Consider the following 5,823-nt stretch of genomic DNA (forward strand, 5'->3'; position numbering starts at 1 on the left):
TTTTTTATAATTATGTATTATAATTGTGTATTATATTATAATTTATGATTATAATATAATAAATAAATATAATTATTATACCCGGGAGTTAATCCTAAGAATTACAGGCCCACAATCTAAACAAAAATTTCTATGCAAAAAAAATAGGATCACTTTTTGCATTAAAAAATTACAGAATTAGAACGCTAGGGGGGTTAAACTAAAAATTTAAAACATAATTGCAAGCAGGTAGGCTTTCTATTACCCAGAAGCTATAATTCTTCTACAATATCACAAACATATCTGCCTATTTGGAATATATAGTAGCACATGCACATCTAAGTCTATGTCATTTCAGATAATCAAGATGGCCAAAGATCCTAATCCCAAAATAGAGCGGATGAAGATGTAATTGCCGAAAAAGCGAGGGGAGGTGAGTTTACCCCCCGGAAATCTTTATATTCAAGCCAGCAATGGGAATAGGTGAATTTCTCTTATGAAGATGTATTTATAGCGATAGACATCTTGTAAAATGTAGGTTATGACATTATGTTATATCATCTTCACCTAACATTAACAAAGCATTCAACAAGCTCTGGAACAACTAAAGCACCCTTCTATTCAAAACTAGAAATGTGGAATACAGATTCTATTCAACGTGATAGCCATAACTTTACAGTACTTTTTAACATGCCAAAAATATAATTTTTTTTATTATGAAAATAATATATTGGGATCTTTTTTCAACAATCCGAGAGTGGAGCTCAAGGTAGAATAAAGGGCTACAAGCATCAGACTTATTAAAAAAAAATAAATTGCAAAATACAAGAATTATTATCAACATCAGGAGAGACTCAAAGTTTTAAAGTCAAGAAGAAAATACATTTTTTTTAAATTGCAGCCATCTTTTACTGAATACTGTTTTAACAATGACAATTCCTTTTCCTTGCTTTTAGCAGTGGCAGCTTCTTTATACTGAATTACCTGTATCATTGTCATGTAATACAGATTAGTCAAGTTTTTTTGTATTTAATCAAAAGCTTAGTAAATAATAAAAGTTATGCTTAATAATTGTGCACCGCAGGTAAGCCCCCCAACAAAAAATCCTAAAACAATACCAATGAAATGCCATATTTCTGGTCTATATCCTACCTTCTATGTTAGGATCACAGCTCTGTCCTTGCTCTCAGTTCGTCTTGTGCTGAAATAATTGGACAATGCCCTTTGGAATGCAGTTAAATAACGTTCAGGGCAGCCAAATCACTCAATCCAGGGAAATCATGCCAACACATATTGAAAAGCATTATGCAATGGTTTTCAAAGTCTAATCATGGGTGCGACTGTATCCACAGCGTGTCTGGAGTTTGTATGGGGACCAAATAGTGCCAAAGGCTGAACACACAGAGATACAATTTTTTTTTTTTTTTTTTCAAACTGTTTTTATTAGATATTTCAGTTAACAGAGACAATCATAAGAACAGAAACCAATAAGGGGTCAAAACATCACAGAGGGGAAAAAAAACAGAAAAAGTGGGGGAGGGGGAACACTCAAGGTTTTTCGTACATATAATCATGTAAACAGTGACCAAAAGTTTAAACGGCAGACAATCAGTCATGAAAACCAATAGTGTATAACCTATTAGCTATTCACATGTGCGGTATCAGTGATATTCGTTATATACCACGTAGAGTGTTGAAACATATTAAGGATCGATGCACTGTCCGAACTCGTGAAGGTATGAATCATAAATTGGTACCATTGTTGCCAAAAACAAGTGATACAGTCATCTCCTTGAAGTTGAGCGTCTAACATCTCTGTATGGAATAAAACTTTCAGAGAAGCAATGACTTGTTCCAATGTGGGAGGGAGAGGTTGAATCCAGTTGCGCATAATCGCTCGCCTGGCTGCCAACAGACAAACATTAGTCCATCGTTGTAAAGAGCGTGTAATACAATCCTGGCTTGTGTTGTCCCATGAACCAAATAGGAACAGGGAATGGGTGGTTGGGACATGATGTCCAGTAACATTAAAGATCAACAAAGAAATTTGGCGCCAAAAACTTTCAATATGCGGACAAAACCAAAGACGGTGAGATAACGAGGCACTGACACAATTGCATTTGGGACATTGAAAATACCATTGTTTGGGCTGTGGACCAGATAATGAAGGTCTAAATGTCTTATAAGCCCTGTGAAGTAACATAAATTGTGATTCCCTCCAAACCTCATTAATAATACTTTTCCTGACTGTTAAGTAACCCTGAATAGCCATATCAACGATCTCCGGGTCAGGGAAATCTTTTTGCCAACTCTTAACACTGGAGACTGAAAGAGGTTTAGTGAAAGTAGGCAACAAATAGGCATATATAGTAGAAATATCATGACTTGTTCTCTTGTAATAGGGGCATTTAAAGCATCCAAATCAGGTTGCTGCAGTCGGGGTAGGTCAAGTGCAGAAAGGAAAGTAGAACCAGCTATATTATCTGTATCTGGAAGCGAATACAACTGTTGAAAGTATTGTGCCAAGCATTGATTCACCTCCTTAGGTGAGGAGACTATATTGCCTATGGAGGATCTCAGTTTTGGAATATGTGTTGTTTTATATCCCCCACGTACCAGGTTCGCCAACATTTTGCCCGACTTGTTGCCGAATTTATGAAACTCCAAAAATATATACTTAGATTTCAGTTGTTCATACTGGTATAGCCGCAAATCAAATTGACGTTTGGAGTCATGCCAAGCTTGTCTGGCACTCGGGGAAGGGTTATCTGTTAGTGCTTGTTGTGCAGTTCTAAGTTCCTGTTGGGCTAACAAAAAGTGAGACAGGACCACCCTTTTTTTTTTAGCCATAAAGGAAATAATCTTGCCTCGAAGGAAGGCCTTACCGGCTTCCCAAAAAAGCACCGGTTCATTTCTGTGAACCGCATTATGTTGTACATATTCTAACCACGCTGATGTTAATGTTGCCTGAAATTCAGGGTCTTTACATAAATATGATGGAAAGCGCCACGGTACATAATCACCTTTGGGATAGTGATCTCTTAATTTAAGGGAGATAGGGGAGTGATCTGAAATTGCCATGACGTGGATTTCAGGAAATTCAATTCTTTCTAGTGTGGCATCCGTGCAAAACAGATAGTCCAATCGGGCCTGGGCTACATGAGCTTGTGATACAAATGTGTATTGGCGTTCTAAGGGATGATATTGTCTCCAAACATCATTTAGTGACATGGCATGGGCAAAATCTGCCAATACCGAGTGAGACAGTGGTTAAGTGACAGTAGTATGCGAGCTAGGACTTCTGTCCTCCGATAGCACCATAACTGAGTTAAAGTCCCCACCCAATATTTTGCAAGGAGTAGGGTCCTGAGCAACCCATTTAGATATTTCCTGGAAAAAGGAGGCTGATGGTGAATTAGGGGCATATATATTGTAAATAGAGAGATCATAATCAGATAATTGGATAAGTACTTTCATAATGTGTCCTGCTGAATCACATTGAACTGTCTTGACTTTACCCTGGAAAGATCTATGAATCAAGATCATGGCTCCAGCTTTCCTGTCAACAGAGGGAGTGCCATAGACCTCCCCGACCCAAAGTTTTTTCATTCAATGGAAATCATTAGCACCCAAGTGGGTCTCCTGTAACAAAACCACGTCTGCCTTGAGTCTTTTCAAATGACGTAATACGGACATGCGTTTGTTAGGGGAACGTAGGCCCTTAATATTCCACGAAACTATCTGCATATAAATTAAAGACAAGGCTTATACATAACATGAATACATCGACTGTAACAGAGCTGCAGCATAATATGTACACATGGTAGGCACAGGCACAGTGGCAAATTATACCCGCATGATATGATGACAAAAAGAGCAATCAATGGGTTAAGCCCATTATAAAAGGCAAAAGCATAGCTAATACACCAGTTGTGGTCGCCGTCCAAACGAACAAAAAGAGTGTGCCCAGTAACAATGGAAAAAATATGGGGAAAGAGCAGTGGGAAAACATAAGGAGGGAGACGGACAGTACATAAAAATTACTTTCCTTTTTTCCTCGCAGAACAATAGTGAACATACCAAGTCAGTAACATTGGCAAAAACATCATCATAGCAAGAAATGCGGGCTCACACCTCACAAAATGGGATATATACGCTCCGTTCAATAGAAACAAAAGAGATTAAGGCACTTTGTAGTTAAAGTTGAATCACATTATCTCGCCTTTAGCTGCATCTCAGAACGGTGTACATCACGGATCTTCTTGGTGGGTACATGAACCGGATGTCTAGGTGGCTTTGGAGAACGTAGCGGAATCCGGGAACGCGGTGGGGAGGTGCCAGAGTCTTCTGACGGTGTAGAAGAGAGATCAGACAGTAAAGTATGCACCAGACTTTCCGCCTCCTCAGCAGAAGTAGGCGAGTATTTTCTCCCCTGGTGGTCAGAGAAATGAAGGATGGCAGGATAGGCCAAGGTAAAACGCAAATTATGATGGTACAGCGTGGAACACACTCGCTGGAAACTGCGCCTTTTGCGTGAAACTTCTGCTGAGTAATCCGCAAACAATAATAAAGAGGCTCCCTCATATTGCAGTTTGCGCTGGTTCCGAAAGGCATGAAGTATGCGATTTCTGTCAGTATAGTATAAATAGGCTACCAGAACCGGTCTAGGATTAGATTTCTCTGTGCGAGTTGGGCCCAGTCTATGGGCACGCTCGACCCTGCATGGTACTGGAAGGCCTAGTAATTGAGGCAGCATCGTAGCACAGATGTCATACAATTGTGAAGGTTTGATACTCTCTGGAAGACCCACAACACGCAGATTATTGCGCCTAGATCTATTTTCTAGGTCTTCTATCTTATCTTGCAGGGCTTGTGCTTTGGTCTCCAGCATAGAGATAGTAACAATGGCAGATGTAACATCATCTTCAACCAGTGTGATCCGCTGCTCAGCAGTATCTAATCTGTGCGACTGTTACTTTAAATCCTTCCGCAAGGATTGTATACCTTTTTGTACTGCAGCGTCAATGGCTTCCTGTAAGGTAGGTTTCAACAGAGCAGCCACTGCATCAGCAATTTGTACAGGTTGGGGAACATCAGTAGAATCAGTGGACTGTACCTGAGAGACATCTGTGCTGGCAGCGTGGGATGTGAAGGCTGCGGCGGCCATCTTGGAAGGGGTAGCACGAGGCTTGTCCTTCTTCCCCATGCTTTCCTGGCTGTTAGTAAGGGAGAAGGATGTCAAGAATCGGTCCATTCACCCACAGGCAAGTATAGGCAGAGATGCGGGCGGGAGAGCAGTGTCAGTGCCGGCTTTGTAGTGTGAAATCCCGGAGGGGAGCGGGAGCCGCGCTTACATGCTGCCTGTCTGCGGGGCGCCGGAACCGGAAGTGAGATACAATTTTAAAGCTATATAACTTCAAGCCAAAGTCAGGATCCATCTTTGGGAAAGTTGAAAACTGATATTGTTGCAACATTTTTCATACTAAACCCAACATAAGGGTTGATTAGAAATGCTAGTATTGGGAACATTTCTGTCCATACATTTTTGTATTATGATGCCCACACCTCCAATTTACTTGTATAGGCATCAAAGAGACAAAAAGGAGGGACATCCCCAACAGGAATAATTGAATCTGCTTAGGTCTGACTTTCATTTAAATAAAACCGATATTTACCGTATTTTTTGCCGTATAAGACGCACTTTTTCTTCCCCAAAACTGGGGGGGAAAGTTGATGCGTCTTATACGACAAATACTGTGTTTCCCTGATTTTTGATAAAATAATTAAAATAAGACACTCACCCGATAGCCGATCCTGTGTGTGTCTCCTCGATGCTGGCTGCAG

General features: G+C 40.3%; 1 protein-coding gene across 1 annotated transcript in view; it reads right to left on the reverse strand.

Annotated features, from left to right (window-relative positions):
• The window catches only part of LOC140344789 (cytochrome P450 2K1-like), a 17,738-nt gene extending 16,458 nt beyond the window's left edge, over positions 1-1,280 (reverse strand). Inside the window, exon 1 of the mRNA XM_072431998.1 lies at positions 1,132-1,280. The gene's annotated coding sequence lies outside the window, so the exon portion shown is untranslated. The remainder of the gene's footprint in view (positions 1-1,131) is intronic.
• Between the last annotated feature and the right edge of the window lie 4,543 nt (positions 1,281-5,823).

This window comes from Pyxicephalus adspersus, unplaced genomic scaffold, assembly GCF_032062135.1.
Source record: "Pyxicephalus adspersus unplaced genomic scaffold, UCB_Pads_2.0 Sca15, whole genome shotgun sequence".
In the NCBI taxonomy this organism is placed as follows: domain Eukaryota; kingdom Metazoa; phylum Chordata; class Amphibia; order Anura; family Pyxicephalidae; genus Pyxicephalus; species Pyxicephalus adspersus.